The 20,075-nt window shown below is 41.2% G+C and overlaps 1 protein-coding gene across 3 annotated transcripts in view; it reads left to right on the plus strand.

Moving 5' to 3' along the window:
* PRSS23 (serine protease 23) overlaps window positions 1-20,075 on the plus strand; it is a 71,738-nt gene that overhangs the window by 14,680 nt on the left and 36,983 nt on the right. The window contains exon 1 of one of the 3 annotated variants that reach the window (XM_056561393.1): window positions 13,260-13,486. The exons of the other annotated variants lie outside the window; for them this stretch is intronic. The gene's annotated coding sequence lies outside the window, so the exon portion shown is untranslated. Of the gene's footprint in view, window positions 1-13,259; window positions 13,487-20,075 lie in introns of those variants that run through there. 3 annotated transcript variants of the gene reach the window in all.

The raw sequence follows: 20,075 nt of genomic DNA on the forward strand, positions 1-20,075 counted from the left end.
TGTAAGCAACGTGTAACAAGTTTCATATATACACACATGCACACACACACATTTATACATACACACACACACATACATACACATACACACATATATATACACACACATATATACACACATATACACACACACAAATATACACACACATATACAGTGGGGATCAAAAGTTTGGTCACCCCAGGTAAACATTTGTATTAATGTGCATAAAGAAGCCAAGGAAAGATGGAAAAATCTCCAAATGGCATCAAATTACAGATTAGACATTCTTATAATATGTCAACAAAAGTTAGATTTTATTTCCATCATTTACACTTTCAAAATAACAGAAAACAAAAAAATGGTGTCTGCAAAAGTTTAAGCACCCTGCAGAATTTATAGCATGCACTGCCCCCTTTGCAAAGCTGAGACCTGCCAGTGTCATGGATTGTTCACAATCATCATCTGGGAAGACCAGGTGATGTCAATCTCAAAGGTTTTAAATGCCCAGACTCATCTGACCTTGCCCCAACGAGCAGCACCATGGGTTCTTCTAAGCAGTTGTCTAGAAATCTGAAACTGAAAATAGTTGACGCTCACAAAGCTGGAGAAGGCTATAAGAAGAAAGCAAAACGTTTTCAGATGTCAATATCCTCTGTTCGGAATGTAATTAAGAAATGGCAGTCATCAGGAACAGTGGAAGTTAAAGCAAGATCTGGAAGACCAAGAAAAATATCAGACAGAACAGCTCGCAGGATTGTGAGAAAAACAATTCAAAACCCACGTTTGACTGCACAATCCCAGAAAGATCTGGCAGACACTGGAGTTGTGGTACACTATTCCACTATAAAGAGATACTTGTACAAATATGGTCTTCATGGAAGAGTCATCAGAAGAAAACCTCTTCTACGTCCTCACCACAAAAATCAGCGTTTGAACTTTGCAAATTAACATATAGACAAGCCTGATGCATTTTGGAAACAAGTTCTGTGGACCGATGAGGTTAAAATTGAACTTTTTGGCCGGAATGAGCAAAGGTACGTTTGGAGAAGAAGGGGAACAGAATTTAATGAAAAGAACCTCTGTCCAACTGTTAAGCATGGCGGTGGAGCAATCATGCTTTGGGGTTGTATTGCAGGCAGTGGTACAGGGAACATCTCACGAGTAGAAGGAAAAATTGATTCAATAAAATTTCAGAAAATTTTGGATGCTAACTTGATGCCATCTGTGAAAAAGCTGAAGTTAAAGAGAGGATGGCTTCTACAAATGGATAATGATCCTAAACACACCTCGAAATCCACGGAGGATTACATCAAGAGGCGTAAACTGAAGGTTTTGCCATGGCCTTCACAATCTCCTGACCTCAACATAATTGAAAATCTATGGATAGACCTTAAAAGAGCAGTGCGTGACAGACAGCCCAGAAATCTCAAAGAACTGGAAGACTTTTGTAAGGAAGAATGGGCAAAGATACCTCAAACAAGAAATGAAAGACTCTTGGCTGGCTACAAAAAGCGTTTACAAGCTGTGATACTTGCCAAAGGGGGCAGTACAAGATATTAACTCTGCAGGGTGCCCAAACTTTTGCAGACACCATTTTTTTGTTTTCTGTTATTTTGAAAGTGTAAATGATGGAAATAAAATCTAACTTTTGTTGACATATTATAAGAATGTCTAATCTGTAATTTGATGCCTTTTGGAGATTTTTCCATCTTTCCTTGGCTTCTTTATGCACATTAATACAAATTTATATCTGGGGTGCCCAAACTTTTGATCCCCACTGTAGGGGGAGATTTATCAAAATCTGTGCAAAGGAGGAGTGGTGCAGTTGCCCATAGTAACCAATTAGATTGCTTCATTTATTTTTCACAGGCCTCTTTAAAAACTAAAGAAGCAATCAAACCCCCTAAAAGAATACAGACCCTAGACCAGACCCCTAAACTAATACAGACCCAGACCACACTCCTAAATGAAGACAGACCCGAGACCAGGCTACCTACATTAATATAGACCCCAGACCAGACCATCTAAAACAATACAGACCCCACACCAGACACCATTAACTAACAGAGGCCCTCTAAACAAATACAGACCCCACACTAAACCCCCTAAACAAATCTAGACGCCAGACCAGACTCCCCAAAAAATACAGCCTTTACACTAGACCCTAAAGATAAATGCAAGCCCCCCCAAAAAAATTGTAGAACCCTAAACAAATATATACTCAATCCTGCCCAATAAACAATTACAGACCACCTCAATAAATACAGCCCACCCCCACCCTCTTCAGACCATACTCTTACTATACAGACCTCAGACCAGACTAAATATTCTCACCAATCCCCTACTATTTTACCCCCCAGCCCTCACAATCCAGGTATACAGATACTCACCTCACCTTGTATCTGCACTCCTCTTGGACACAGAATATTATATGTGGTAGCACCTGGAAGAAAAGAGGGGTGTGGGAATTGGGCTAGGTGAGTATACTTTACATTTTATACATAGAAGACCTCAAGGTGGCATAAACAGGCATTTCCCTATATGTCGGGATGGAGAACTAGAATTGCTTTCAGTGTCGACCGGCACAACAGTGGGGGGATCGGGGGAAGGTGAGTACATCTTTTTAATTTTTTTATTTTTCACGCCAGCCTGAGGCCTTTTATGCGTAAAATTAATAATCTGGCAGATATACTAGCTTTTCCGGGTTGGACAAGTATGGTTTACAATCTCATATATATAATAGACATAAAACAAGTTACATAAAAGCCACATATGTAATGTGTTACGATCTTATATAAGACTTCACAGGTCACATAGAATGTATTTAGTTGTGACATAATGTATTTGTTGTGACATAATCCATAGGGGGCCAATACCCCCCCCACCCCACACCAAGAGCAAAGGAGCCGCAGGACTCATAGGTGAGGTCAGCGCTTCCTCGGCTGCAGGAAATTCTCAGTAACTGTAAGGAGACCTCACGGAGTGTCAAAAACAGATGCTGTCTGCATCCACTGCTGTATACAAGGATCGGAAGGACCTAAATTTAAAGGGAAACTCTGCTATTCCGATTTCCTAAATTCAGCATTGTTAACACTGTGTAGTGACTTATCTGGTATTCTGGATGATCAGGTCAGGTCCCTCTGTAAACCCCACAATAAGAGGGGACATAGAGCATTTAGCAACTGGGGTGGATGAAATATTTGGCACCCTCCCTTCCCACGCAAGTAAAAACATGGTATACATGGTGGCAGTGGCACAAATGGTATATTTGGTGGTGGATATATAGTATATATAGTGGTATGTATGGTGGCGCAGTGGGGATATATGGTGGTACTGACAGTATATATGGTGTCACAGACGGTATATATAGTGGCACGGACGGTATATATGGTGGCAGTGGCACAAATTATATATATGGTGGCACGGACGGTATATATGGTGGCTGCAGCACAAATTATATATATGGTGGCACAGATGGTATATATGGCACAAGTGGTATATTTAGTGGTACTGTCAATATATTGTGGTATCGACGGGATGTATGGTGGCACAGATGGTATATATAAGGACACAGACTGTATATATGTGTCACAGATGGTATATATGGTGGCACAGCCAGTATATATAATGACAGTGGCACAGAGGTTATGTATGGAGGCATAGACTGTATATATGGTGGTACCGACTGCATATATGGTGGCGCAGAGGGGATATATGGTGGTACTGACAGTATATATGGTGGCACAGACGTTATATATGGTGGCAGTGGCACAAATCATATATATGGTGGCACAGATGGTATACATGGTGGCAGTGGCAAAAATGGTATATATAGTGTCACAGACGGTATATATGGCACAAGTGGTATATATGGTGGTACTGTCATTATATTGTGGTATCGACGGGTTGTATGGTGGCATAGACAGTATATATGGTGCTACCAACAACATAAATGGTAGCACAGGAGATAAATATGGTGACACAGACTGTATATATGGTGGCACAGATGATATATATAGGGACACAGACTGTATATATGTGTCACAGATGGTATATATGGTGGCACAGCCAGTATATATAATGACAGTGGCACAGAGGGTATTTATGGAGGCAAAGACAGTATATATGGTGGCACAGATAGTATATATGGTGGCATAGGCTGTATATATGGTGGCACAGATGGTATATATGATGGCAGTGGAACAAACAGTATATATTAGGGCTACACGATATGAGACAGATGTGCGATTGCGATTATGGAGGTAAATATTGCATTTTCAATATAATAAGCAAATGGAGAAATTTTCCCCATTCCATGTGCAATACCCTGAGGATATCCATTTTAAAAGTGCCAGCCCCATAAGTAGTCCCCTGTGCCAGGGGCTATATTTACTCGGCATGATTGGCAGCCTGGGCACGGCCTAATTCATCGATCTACTCCGTCTGCTTAGGGAGCAGAGTGGTCATGTGGTGGACCACCGTGTGTATGGCGGGACCACGGGTGTAGCGGTGTGAGTGGTGGGATCAGATGGTATTAACCATTATTGTTCGTGACGCCAGTGTGGTTTTCGGTTTCCGGAAAACCACACACCCGGATTCTCCGCTATCCCAATAGCTTGAAGTGAAATGAGAGTCCACAACTAGTTCAGGTCAAACGGAGGCTTTACTGAGTATAAGACCGATGGAATTATCTTCACAGCTAAGGCCAGAATTCCCAGAGAGGTGGCCAGGACCCAGAGGACCTCGCAGCTTGCTGGACCAATATACTTGTAGTTAACTTGACTTGAAATTAGACTTGACTATATGCAGGACTTGACTAGTTTCAGTGACAGCAGACATAGACTTGTGACTTACTGGAATGACTGTAGCTTTTGTGTCCTTCCAGATGCTGATCACTTGCACTGAGATCTCTGGTGGTTGCTGCCTCAGCAAAGACTGATGGTACAAGAGCATGAATTGTAATGGTCGCCCCTTTATAAAGTGGGGGCTGGACTAAAGCCCATTGGTCAAGCTGCGGGTCATAGGTTAAGCTGGTGCTCTCTGGGAGAACATGTGACAACAAATCATGTGACTGCATAACATGTGACAGACTTACAGGTCCTCTATACTATCTATACATAAGGATACTGTCTAGGCATTAAAGTGACACACACACCTTTATAAAACCATCAGGGGGAGACCTTGCAGGGGAGCCCCTAGGTCACTGAGAGACTCAACCTGACAGGGCCTAAGGGTAGTACAGGACCATGTCCTGTATTGGGACATCACAGTGACGCGGGCTGTCAATCACATTAAGGGGGTGCGATTACACCCGAAGCACCGGGACTAGGTGAGTATAGCTCCCCGCCCAGGGGACTTCTTACGGGGCCGGCAGGGGAAAACTTTCTAACTTCATATCCTCACATCCCAGTGGGCAGGAATGTCCCCCGAGATGGTGAGGAAGAAGATTTGACTATATATAAGGCATTGCCATTGACATTGTCAAAAATTGGATCTACAAGAACATGCGAGTGTAAAAAATGAAGATTGTGAATTTTCTCCTTCACTCCTTTCTCCTGCTATTCCTGTGAAACACCTAAAGGGTTAAAAGGCTGACCGAATGTCATTTTGAATACTTTGGGGGGTGCAGTTTTTATAATGGGGTCATTTGTGGGGTATTTCTAATATGAAGACCCTTCAAATCCACTTCAAACCTGAACTGGTCCCTGAAAAATAGGGAGTTTGGAAATTTTGTGAAAAATTGGAAAATTGCTGCTGAACTTTGAAGCCCTCTGATGTCTTCCAAAAGTAAAAACTCATCAATTTTATGATGCAAATATAAAGTAGACATATTGTATATGTGAATAAAATAAAATAATATTTGGAATATCCATTTTCATTACAAGCAGAGAGCTTCAAAGTTAGAAAAATGCAAAATTTTCTAATTTTTTATCAAATTTGGGGATTTTTCACCAAGAAAGGATGCAAGTTACCACAAAAATGTTACCACTATGTTAAAGTAGAATATGTCACGAAAAAACAATCTCGGAATCAGAATGATAACTAAAAGCATTCCAGAGTTATTAATGTTTAAAGTGACAGATGTTCAAAAAAATGGCCGGGTCCTGAGGTGTAAAATGGCCGGGTCCTGAGGTGTAAAATGGCTGGCTCCTTAAGAGGTTAAAGGTCCTTAATACATAACACACATAAAACTATACATTACATATATTATTATGGGGGAGACACTGCAGGAGGGCCCCTAGGACACAGAGGGACTCAACCTGACAGGGCCTAAGTACTATATGGGACTATGGGGGAGATTTATCAAAACCTGTCCAGAGTAAAAGATGCTGAGTTGCCCATAGCAACCAATCAGATCGCTTCTTTCATTTTTGAAAAGGCCTCTGGAAAATGAAAGAAGCGATCTGATTGGTTGCTATGTGGGCAATTCAGCAACTTTTCCTCTGGACGGTTTTGATAAATCTCCCCCTATATCCTTTACTGGGACATCACATGTATATAGGGGGAGATTTATCAAAACGTGTCCATAGGAAAAGCTGCTGAGTTGCCCATAGCAACCAATCAGATCGCTTCTTTCATTTTGCAGAGGCCTTGTTTAAAATGAAAGAAGCGATCTGATTGGGCAACTCAGCAACTTTTCCTCTGGTTGATAAAGCACGATCTATATGGACTTGGCGTCTCCCCGGCAGGCGCACGTACGAGGGTTGGATACCTTGTCGAACATTCGACGGAAGCAGATTAGGCAAATATTGACTCTGTCTGGGAAAAAAAAACATAAAAAAAACCTCTTTGTATTGTAGAAAAATAAAAATAAAATCAGTGAATAGATCTAAAGGAATAGTATATGACGGTGGTCTCCAAACAGTGGACCTCCAGCTGTTGCAAAACTACAACTCCCAGCTTGCCCGGACAGCCAACGGCTGTCCGGGCATGCTGGGAGTTGTAGGTTTGCAACAGCTGGAGGTCCACTGTTTGGAGACCACTGGTATATATATTTCGCAGTCAAAAATATATGGTATTTCCTATTGTAATACTTTGTGCTTACAGTATGGTTTCTACAATGTATCAACTTGTGACGGAACTTTTTGACACATTTTTATTTTTTAAACATCCCCCCTGTGTGTTTGTTTTCTGTCAATATACTGGTGTCAGCTGTCATGTGATCTCTAAGCTCCGCCCATAATTTATATATATATATATATATATATATATATATATATATATATGAATTCGAGTAGAATACAGACATAGCGCAAATCTACAATATTGTATAATGATCTGATTGCTTCGCAGCATAATATCAAAAACTAACAGGTTGTTATTATACATTTTTGATCAAAAAGTACAAGCCCACTCGCCACGTCAAGGCCACCTATTCAGAGTGGGTCCCTAACGTCCCTAGCATAAAATGGCGTAGCACCGGACGGCGTCCACCACCGCCGCGACACAGGTGCCCATATATATACAGTGGTCCCTCAACATATGATATTAATTGGTTCCAGGAGAACCATCATATGTTGAAACCATCATATGTCGAGTACATATGTCTATGTAAAAATGGTAATTGGTTCTGGGGCCTCGGAACCATTGTATGTTGAATACATATCTCTATGGGAAACTGCTAATTGGTTCTGGGATGACCATTGTATGTGGAGTGTATGGGGAGTGTTTAACAAACCAGGGTGCCTCCAGCTGTTGCACAACTACAACTCCCAGCATGTATGTACAGCCATTGACTGTCTGGGCATGCTGGGAGTTATAGTTTTGCAACAGCTGGAGGCACACTGATAGGGAAACATTGATGTATGGGGTGTATAGTGTGTCTATGTATTGTATGTGATGTGTGACATCGCATACAGTACTGTACAGTTCTTTAAATACCTTCAGGGGGGACAGAATGTCCTCCATTATGATCCTGCCGACTACAGCTCTATAGGAAAGGGAGGGGAGGGCAGCCAGCAGCTCATTGGATGCCTGCAGCAAGATGCTGCAGGCTATTGGCTATGGCTGCACTGGGGGGGCGGGGCTTACACGGAGCTCACAGTGGAAGCCTGCGTGAGTTAGCAGGACAGCATGTGAGTAACAGGAGGCAGAACGGGGCACACGGGGACATTATACAACTATCTGTCAGTTGCTGAAGTTGTCAGCGCTGTCAGATAGCTGTTTGTACGATGGCCCCGACACACAGCAGCATCATATGTCGATGCTGCCTTCAACATACGATGGGCTCTGAGAGGCCATCATATGTTGAAATGATCATATGTCGGGGCCATCATAAGTCGAGGGGTCACTGTATATATAAAAATGATCTGACTACAATTTGATTTCATTACTGTAGCCAGGGTTCCATTGTATAAGTTTCCTTTAAAGCGTCAATAAAACAGAGCTGATTTCTTCAAAAAATTTAATTAAATACATAAAAGCGCCACTCTTGTTCTCAGGTGGTGTGTGGTATTGCAGCTCAGTTTAATTAAAAGGGTTATCCAGGAAAAAACTTTTTTTTATATCTCAACTGGCTCAATAAAGTGTAACAGATTTCTAAATGACTTCTATAAAAAAAATCTTAATCCGTTCAGTACTTATGAGCTGCTGAAGTTGAGTTGTTCTTTTCTGTCTAAGTCCTCTCTGATGACACCTGTCTTGGGAACCGCCCAGTTTAGAAGCAAATCCCCATAGCAAACCTCTTCTACTCTGTGCAGTTCCTGAGACAAGCAGAGATGTCAGCAGAGAGCACTGTTGCCAGACAGAAAACAACAACTCAACTTCAGCAGCTGATAATTATTGAAAGGATTAAGATTTTTTAATAGAAGTAATTTACAAATCTGTTTAACTTTCTGGAGCCAGTTGATATAAAAAAATAAAAATAAAAAAAGTTTTTTCCTGGAATACCCCATTAAAGTAAATGGAGCAAATTTGTAATACCACACACCACCTAAGGACTGGGGGTGGCACTGTTTTTGGATGTTTTTGAAGAAATTAGCTCTGTTCTCTAATAAACAGCCTACATAAGCAATACATTTAAAAGTGGGTGCAACCAAATCCATCATAAATCCTTGGAACTGATGGTTATCATGGTGGGACAGTTCCCCATTACCTAGTTCTTTCACCCGTAACTTAAGAAATAAGCAATTTTGGGGGCTTATCTTGTTTATTTGGGGGGAGTACTTGTTTTCATTGAGGAGATTCACCTGACACAATGATTCATGGGAAAAAAAATAATGCAAATTAGCTCTCCTCCAGAAGGAAGGAAGCTGTCTCTCTGGCGCCACCTATAGGAAGTTACTCAGAAAGTCAATGCCATTTTTACTAGAACAGTGTTTCCCAACCAGGGTGCCTCCAGCAGGTGCAATACTACAACTCCCAGCATGCTGGGAGTTGTAGTTTTGCAACAGCTGGAGGCACCCTGGTAAGGAAACACTGCGCTAGAGAATCTTATCAGCTACTTTGGGTGGAATAAAGCCACCAGTGTGTACCTGACCTCTAGATGCTATCAGTGTTATTTCTGGGAGTAGATCAGGGAGTATACACTCCCAACACAGTGCCTTCTAGTGGCCCAGAATCTAAGCACAATATTCTGGTTACGTTTACAAGCTCAGTAATGGGGGCAATGATAATAGTAATTCACGTATGGTGTCATAATGACAGTCACAGTGCCACCATTAATGGGACAGTCAGTACTTCATAATAGAGACAGTCACAGTGCCTCCATAATAGTGACAGTCACAGTGCCACCATTAATGGGACAGTCACAGTACTTCATAATAGAGACTGTCACAGTGCCTCCATAATAGAGACAGTCACAGTGCCTCCATAATAGAGACCGTCACAGTGCCTCCATAATAGAGACAGTCACAGTGCCTCCATAATAGAGACAGTCCCAGTGCCTCTATAAAAGGAAGTCACAGTACTTGATAATAGTGACAGTCACAGTGCCACCATTAAAGGGACAGTCACAGTACTTCATAATAGGGACAGTCACAGTGCCCCCCATAATAGAGACAGGCACAGTGCCCCCATAATAGACAGGCACAGTGCCCCCATGATAGACAGGCACAGTGCCCCCATAATAGAGACAGTCACTGTGCCTCCATAATAGTGACAGTCACAGTGCCACCATTAAGGGGACAGTCACAGCACTTCATAATAGAGACAGGCACAGTGCCTTCAGAATAGGGACAGTCACAGTACTTCATAATACAGTCAGCCACAGTGCCCCCATAATAGAGACAATGACAGTGATTCCATAATAGGAACAACCACAATAATGGCAGCCACATTGGTACCATAAAAATAGCAAGCCGCAGTGCCTCAATAACGGTTACAGCTACAGACTAGTGACTCCATAACAGAAAAACGACAACTCCTCACAGGAGAGACAGCAGGAGTGCCACCATTATAGTGACAGTCAGAGTGCCTCCATAATAGTGACAGTCAGAGTGCCTCCATAATAGTGACAGTCAGAGTGCCTCCATAATAGTCACAGCTAAAGTGCCTCCATAATAGTGACAGTCAGAGTGCCTCCATAATAGTCACAGCTAAAGTGCCCCCATACTAGTGACAGTCAGAGTGCCTCCATAATAGTGATAGTCAGAGTGCCTCCATAATAGTGACAGTCAGAGTGCCTCCATAATAGTGACAGTCAGAGTGCCTCCATAATAGTGACAGTCAGAGTGCCTCCATAATAGTGACAGTCAGAGGGCCTCCATAATAGTGACAGTCAGAGTGCCTCCATAATAGTCACAGCTAAAGTGCCTCCATAATAATGACAGTCAGAGTGCCTCCATAATAGTCACAGCTAAAGTGCCCCCATACTAGTGACAGTCAGAGTGCCTCCATAATAGTGACAGTCAGAGTGCCTCCATAATAGTGACAGTCAGAGTGCCTCCCTAAAAGTGACAGCTACAGACTGGTGACTCCATAATAGGGAAAACCACAACTTCTCATAGGAGTCATAACACAGACAGTCACAATGCTTCATAATATAGACAGCCACAGTGCCTCCATAATAGTGACAGCCACAGTGCCTCAATATAAGTGACAGCTATTGTATCTTCATAACAAGGGCAGCCACAGTGCCTCCATAATAGTGAAAAACACAGTATCTCCATAGTGACAGCAAGAGACACCATAACTAGTAAAGCCGCAAACAGAGAGACAGCCACAGTGCCTCCATAGTAGTAAAGAAGAGCCAAAATGCCTCTATACTAGTGACAGCCAGAGCACCTCCATATTAGTGACTGGCGGTGTGCCCCATGGTGACACCAGTAAGTGCCCCAATAATAGAAACAGAGAAACTGTACCCATAAAAGTAGAACATACCCCAGTTGCCCTACATGTCCTGCCACAATGGTAACTATAAGGCCCCCCACAGTACCCCCTTCTCCCCTACTCCTGACCTGTGCCACATACTGGTGCCCAAATATGACTGGCATCGATGAATGTGGCATAAGTGGCCCCCCTTAATTTGATCAACTCCGTAGTGTTAAAGCGCAGTGATGTAGTAAACTGGTTACCCATGAGGTACCAATATATGCCCACTGAGCTCCTATGTCAGTGTTTCTCAACCAGGGGTGCCTCCAGCTGTTGCAAAACTACAACTCCAGGCATGTTGGACTATCTAGTAGTATATAGTATAGGTCAGTGTTTCCCAACCAGGGGTGCCTCCAGCTGTTGCAAAACTATAACTCCCAGCATGTTGGACTATATAGTAGTATATAGTACAGGTCAGTGTTTCCCAACCATGGATGCCTCCAGCTGTTGCAAAACTACAACTCCCAGCATGTTGGACTATATAGTAGTATATAGTACAGGTCAGTGTTACCCAACCATGGGTGCCTCCAGCTGTTGCAAAACTACAACTCCCAGCATGTTGGACTGCATAGTAGTATATAGTATAGGTCAGTGTTTGCCAACCAGGAGTGCCTCCAGCTGTTGCAAAACTACAACTTCCAGCATATTGGACTATATAATAGTATACAGTATAGGTCAGTGTTTGCCAACCAGGGGTGCCTCCAGCTGTTGCAAAACTACAACTCCCAGCATGTTGGACTATAAAGTATTATATAGTATAGGTCAGTGTTTGCCAACCAGGGGTGCCTCCAGCTGTTGCAAAACTACAACTCCCAGCATGTTGGACTATAAAGTATTATATAGTATAGGTCAGTGTTTCCCAAACAGGGGTGCCTCCAGCTGTTGCAAAACTACAACTCCCAGCATGTTGGACTATATAGTAGTATATAGAATAGGTCAGTGTTTGCCAACCAGGGGTGCCTCCAGCTGTTGCAAAACTACAACTCCCAGTATGTTAGACTATATAGTAGTATATAGAATAGGTCAGTGTTTCCCAACTAGGGGTGCCTCCAGCTGTTGCAAAACTACAACTCCCAGTATGTTAGACTATATAGTAGTATATAGAATAGGTCAGTGTTTCCCAACTAGGGGTGCCTCCAGCTGTTGCAAAACTACAACTCCCAGTATGTTAGACTATATAGTAGTATATAGAATAGGTCAGTGTTTGCCAACCAGGGGTGCCTCCAGCTGTTGCAAAACTACAACTCCCAGTATGTTAGACTATATAGTAGTATATAGAATAGGTCAGTGTTTCCCAACTAGGGGTGCCTCCAGCTGTTGCAAAACTACAACTCCCAGTATGTTAGACTATATAGTAGTATATAGAATAGGTCAGTGTTTCCCAACTAGGGGTGCCTCCAGCTGTTGCAAAACTACAACTCCCAGTATGTTAGACTATATAGTAGTATATAGAATAGGTCAGTGTTTGCCAACCAGGGGTGCCTCCAGCTGTTGCAAAACTACAACTCCCAGCATGTTAGACTATATAGTAGTATATAGTATAGGTCAGTGTTTGCCAACCAGCGGTGCCTCCAGCTGTTGCAAAACTACAACTCCCAGCATGCCCGGACAGCCTTTGGCTGTCCGGGCATGCTGGGAGTTGTAGTTTTGCAACAGCTGGAGGCACCACTGGTTGGGAAACACTGCCCTACGTGTTCACACCATCTCCCTGGCAGACAATGGGCACAGTGGTGGCATCCTGGCAGCACCATATGCATTATAATAGTCTGTCCTGCCATATGTCAGCTCCATTGTGTGCAGCCAGGCGGTGTACTAGGGGGGGGTCTCATTGTTGGGGGCTTAAAGGGGCACATTACAGGCAGCCCCAGTGTCAGGCTGGGCCACAGGCGGCTCCCACTGGAAATGTTTGTTCTGGATCCTGTGGGTGGGAGGGATCACGTGATCCTCACAGAGGGAAAAACTTCTCCCTGCAACTCAGAAAAAGTTTTCAGAGATCAGGAACAGCAGCAGCGAAGGGTCAGAGACAAGAGCCACCTGCCAGACACTGCCCACCCAGCTCTATGGGCGCTGCCAGACACCCCTGCCTACATGGGCACTCAGCAGCACTGTGACCTGGAATAAAGTCTCCCTGGCACTTGGAGGGATCTGGAGACATGATCCAGGCGTTCCTGCGGAGTCCCCTGCACTGAAATTACTGGTGAGTCCTGAGGGCGACATCTGTAGCCTGGTAGTAATGGGCACAGGATAACAAGGGGCATAAAACAAGGCAGATGTAGCAGAGCTGAATTTGGCATTGAACTGTTTCTTTAGCGCACAAAAAAGAAAAGAAAAAAAAGTTCACTGTGATCCACATGGCCATGCCACCTATATGTCAGATGTAGCAGAGTTGAGTTGGCACTTTAAATATACGACTGCGGGTAGGGTTGCCACCCTGCCGGTATTTTTATATTAAAAATACCGGCATTGCAATGGCCGGTATTTATCTAACCAATCCTCCAACTCCCGGAATGTTGCACCGTATACTATACCAGTGTTTCCCAACCAGAGCGCCTCCAGCTGTTGCAAAACTACAATTCCCAGCATGCCCGGACAGCCGTTGGCTGTCCGGGCATGCTGGGAATTGTAGTTTTGCAAGAGCTGGAGGCACCCCTGGTTGGGAAACACTGACCTATACTATATATTACTATATAGTCTGACATGCTGGGAGTTGTAGATTTGCAACAGCTGGAGGCACCCCTGGTTGGCAAACAGTGACCTATACTATATACTACTATATAGTCTGACATGCTGGGAGTTGTAGTTTTGCAACAGCTGGAGGCACCCCTGGTTGGCAAACAGTGACCTATACTATATACTACTATATAGTCTGACATGCTGGAAGTTGTAGATTTGCAACAGCTGGAGGCACCCCTGGTTGGCAAACAGTGACCTGTACTATATACTACTAGATAGACTGACATGCTGGGAGTTGTAGTTTTGCAACAGCTGGAGGTGCCCCTGGTTGGGAAACACTGACCTATACTATATACTACTAGATAGTCTGACATGCTGGGAGTTGTAGATTTGCAACAGCTGGAGGCACCCCTGGTTGGCAAACAGTGACCTATACTATATACTACTATATAGTCTGACATGCTGGGAGTTGTAGTTTTGCAACAGCTGGAGGCACCCCTGGTTGGCAAACAGTGACCTATACTATATACTACTATATAGTCTGACATGCTGGAAGTTGTAGATTTGCAACAGCTGGAGGCACCCCTGGTTGGCAAACAGTGACCTGTACTATATACTACTAGATAGACTGACATGCTGGGAGTTGTAGTTTTGCAACAGCTGGAGGTGCCCCTGGTTGGGAAACACTGACCTATACTATATACTACTAGATAGTCTGACATGCTGGGAGTTGTAATTTTGCAACAGCTGGAGGCACCCCTGGTTGGCAAACAGTGACCTATACTATATAGTCTGACATGCTGGAAGTTGTAGTTTGGCAACAGCTGGAGGCACCCCTGGTTGGGAAACACTGACCTATAGTATATACTACTAGATAGTCTGACATGCTGGGAGTTGTAATTTTGCCACAGCTGGAGGCACGCCTGGTTGGGAAACGCTGACCTATACTATATACTACTAGATAGACTGACATGCTGGGAGTTGTAGTTTTGCAACAGCTGGAGGCACCCCTGGTTGGGAAACACTGACCTGTACTACATACTACTATATAGTCTGACATGCTGGAAGTTGTAGATTTGCAACAGCTGGAGGCACCCCTGGTTGGCAAAGAGTGACCTATACAATATACTACTAGATAGACTGACATGTTGGGAGTTGTAGTTTTACAACAGCTGGAGGCACCTCTGGTTGGGAAACACTGACCTATAGTATATACTACTATATAGTCCGACATGCTGGGACTTGTAGTTTTCGTTCGGGGCAGCTGCTCAGCCACAGGCTGTATCAGGACATGCTGGGAGTTGTAGTTAGTAACTAACTGCAACTCCCGAATTTAATTAAAAAAAGTTATCAAAAAGTCACATAAAAAATGGTCCTGTTAAAAACTACAGATCAGGGGACCAAAAAAATGAGCCTCATACAGGCCCCGTATAAGGAGAAATAAAAAAAAGTTATAGGGTCAGAATACGACATTTCCCCCGTATATGTATCCTGTGATGTCACGCATATATAATGGGTTATGCAAATTAGCATGGCTGGAATTTTTATGCGAGAAAGGTGGCAACACTAACTGCAGGTACAGATGTATTATCCATTGTCGTCATGGGGACTGCACCCCCCCCAATCAGCAGCTGATGGCAGAAGGTCTTAAGCCCCCGGGATCAGCTGACATCTATGAGGGGACCGCATTGTAAGGGCCAAAACAAAGCATCACTGGATACACATGGAAATCCATGGCCGTCCTTTGTTTTTAGTGGACGCCTGTGGTGCTGTAGAGAATCGGAGCTCCATGGGGCAAGAGAATGGGGGAACTCTACAGCTGACACCCCATTTATCTCAGGGAGCCCCGCCGGGGATGGACAAACAATACAGCCTGACCAAAGGGATGTGACAAATTCAGCTCTACTATACCTAGAGCTATCTATCTATCTATCACATATCTATCGATCACATATCTATCTATCTATCTCATATCTATCTCATATCTATCTATCTATCTATCTCATATCTATCTATCTATCTCATATCTATCTATCTCATATCTATCTATCTATCTCATATCTATCTATCTCATATCCATCTATCTCATATCTATCTATCTCATATCTATATATCTATCTTATATCTATCTATCTATCTCATATCTATCTATCTCATATCTATATATCTATCTTTCTATCTCATATCTATCTATCTATCTATCTCATATCTATCTATCTATCTATCTCATATCTATCTATCTATCTATCTATCTCATATCTATCTCATATCTATCTATCTCATATCTATCTATCTATCTATCTCATATCTATCTATCTATCTCATATCTATCTATCTATCTCATATCTATCTATCTCATATCTATCTCATATCTATCTATCTATCTCATATCTATCTATCTATCTATCTATCTCATATCTATCTATCTCATATCTATATATCTATCTCATATCTATCTATCTATCTATCTCATATCTATCTATCTCATATCTATCTATCTATCTTTCTATCTCATATCTATCTATCTATCTATCTCATATCTATCTCATATCTATCTATCTATCTCATATCTATCTATCTATCTCATATCTATCTATCTCATATCTATCTATCTATCTCATATCTATCTCATATCTATCTATCTATCTCATATCTATCTATCTATCTATCTCATATCTATCTATCTCATATCTATATATCTATCTCATATCTATCTATCTCATATCTATATATCTATCTTTCTATCTCATATCTATCTATCTATCTATCTCATATCTATCTCATATCTATCTATCTATCTCATATCTATCTATCTATCTCATATCTATATATCTATCTTTCTATCTCATATCTATCTATCTATCTCATATCTATCACATATCTATCTATCTATCTCATATCTATCTCATATCTATCTATCTATCTATCTATCTCATATCTATATATATATCTTTCTATCTCATATCTATCTATCTATCTATCTATCTCATATCTATCTCATATTTATCTATCTCATATTTATCTCATATCTATCTATCTATCTCATATCTATCTATCTATCTCATATCTATCTATCTATCTATCTCATATCTATATATCTCATATCTATCTATCTGTCTATCTCTGATATCTATCTATCTCATATCTATCTATCTCATATCTATCTATCTATCTCATATCTATATATTTATCTCATATCTATCTATCTCATATCTATCTATCTCATATCTATTTATCTGTCGCATATCTAGCTATCTCCTATCTCTCATATCTCTCTATCTCATATCTATCTATCTATCCATCTATCTATCTCATATCTATCTATCTCATATCTATCTATCTCATATCTATCTATCTATCTCTTATCTATCTATCTATCTATCTATCTATCTATCTATCTATCTAACTCATATCTAACTCATATCTATCTATTTATCTGTCTATCTATCTCATATCTATCTATCTCATATCTATCTATCTATCTAACTCATATCTATCTCATATCTATCTCATATCTATCTATCTCATATCTATCTCATATCTCTCTCATATCTATCTATCTATCTATCTCATATCTATCTATCTATCTATCTATCTCATATCTATCTATCTCATATCTATCTATCTATCTATCTATCTATCTATCTATCTCACATCTATCTCTTCCTCTCCACCCTATCCTCTATCCTCATGTGCTCACATATAAATAATGATGTAGCAGAGCTGACTTTGCACTGTTTCTTTTGCACACAGTGTGAATTACATGGGTTATCCAGGATTTAAAAAAACAGAGATAATTTCTTCCCAAAAACAGGACCACATCTTCAGGCCGTGTGCGGTATTACAACTTGGCTCCATTCACTTCAATAAAACTGAGCTGCAATACCACACACAAACTGAGGACACGAGTGGCGCTGTGCTCGAGAGGAATAAAGCTCGTTTTTTTCCTAATCTATATCTCCTTTGAGATAATGCAGCTGGGTGACTTTCTGTCTTATGGAAAAGCCACACACCCGCAGCCTAATGACACCCTCAGCTCTGCTACATGCCTGTAGAATACAGTATACAGCCACAGATACAGGTGAGGCACCAATGTTGGTGGAATTTCGTTTGCAAAAAATATTTACAACTATTGGGCGAGGGCCAGAAGAACCTATAAAATAAGTACAGCTTGGAGTATAAAGGTCACAGTCCTCAGGCCGGAGGAATTTCTGAAGGATATAGATAATGGTAGAATTTACGTGCGGTCACATGTGATGTCTGTATATACTCATCTACCATAGGAACCGCACTACGTCAGAGCACCATGGACGTCATTTTGGAAATCAAACATTACAGAGAATTCAGTATATAGGATAATAGTGTAAGATTACAATAAAAAGTGCTGATGTAGCAGAGCTGAATTTGTTAACATTGAGTTATGTCTTTAATTTGCGCTAAGCAAGTTTACGTAATTTTCGCTATTTTACTGCGATTGCACACATCAGGCTAATAATGTTGCGCAGAAAGAGTTAAAATATACATTCAACCCTACTACATCTGTATTTTGCATGCTGGGGGTTGTAGTTTTAATTTTGTAACATCTGGAGGGCCACATTTTCGAGACCATTAATTGGTTTGGCAGATGTAGCAGAGCGGATGTGTATCTAGTAATAGCTCGACAATAAAAGATTAGGAAACACATTGTGATATCACCTTGAATTGTACATAATAGCAAACTCAGCTCTGCTACATCTGTATAGAATCTTAAGAATTTCTCGCTCTAAAGATGCAGCAGAGCTGAACTGTATCTAGTAGTAACTTGATAATAAAAACTTAGGTAACACATTATGATATCATCTTGAATTGTGCCAAATAGCAAACTCAGCTCTGCTACATCTGTATAGAATCTTAAGAATTTCCATCTATAAAGATGTAGCAGAGCTGAACTGTATCTAGTAGCAACTTGATAATAAAAGATTAGGTAACACATTGTGATATCACCTTGAATTGTACATAATAGCAAAATCATCTCTGCTACATCTGTATAGAATCTTAAAGGGGTATTCCAAGAAAAAACTTTTTATATATATCAACTGGCTCCAGAAAGTTAAACAGATTTGTAAATTACTTCTATTAAAAAATCTTAATCCTTTCAGTACTTATGAGCTTCTGAAGTTGAGTTGTTCTTTTCTGTCTAAGTGCTCTCTGATGACACCTGTCTCGGGAACTGTCCAGAGTAGAAGCAAATCCCCATAGCAAACCTCTTCTACTCTGTGCAGTTCCCGAGACAAGCAGAGATGTCAGCAGAGAGCACTGTTGCCAGACAGAAAAGAACAACTCAACTTCAGCAGCTGATAATTATTGAAAGGATTAAGATTTTTTAATAGAAGTAAATTTACAAATCTGTTTAACTTTCTGGAGCCAGTTGATATATAAAAAAAAAGTTTTTTCCTGGATAACCCCTTTAAGAATTTCTCACTATGAAGGTGGTGCAGAGCTGAACTTGCCATTTCGGTCTTAAGAAACAGCATTGTTAGAACAACTCATTTAACCCCTTAAGGACCGGAGGTTTTTCCGTTTTTGCATTTTCGTTTTTTGCTCCTTGCCTTTAAAAAATCATAACTCTTTCAAATTTACACCTAAAAATCCATATGATGGCTTATTTTTTGCGCCACCAATTCTACTTTGTAATGACGTCAGTCATTTTGCCCAAAAATCTATGGTGAAGCGGGAAAAAAAATCATTGTGCGACAAAATTGAAAAAAAAAAACGCTGTTTTGTAACTTTTGGGGGCTTCCGTTTCTACGTAGTACATTTTTCGGTAAAAATGACACCTGATATGTATTCTGTAGGTCCATACGATTAAAATGATACCCTACTTATATAGGTTTGATTTTGTCGGACTTCTGGAAAAAATCATAACTACATGCAGGAAAATTAATACGTTTAAAATTGTCATCTTCTGACCCCTATAACTTTTTTATTTTTCCGTGTATGGGGTGGTATGAGGGCTCATTTTTTGCGCCGTGATCTGAAGTTTTTAACGGTACCATTTTTGCATTGATAGGACTTATTGATCACTTTTTATTCATTTTTAAATGATATAAAAAGTGACCAAAAATGCACTATTT

Source organism: Hyla sarda, chromosome 2 (assembly GCF_029499605.1).
Source record: "Hyla sarda isolate aHylSar1 chromosome 2, aHylSar1.hap1, whole genome shotgun sequence".
Classification (NCBI taxonomy): domain Eukaryota; kingdom Metazoa; phylum Chordata; class Amphibia; order Anura; family Hylidae; genus Hyla; species Hyla sarda.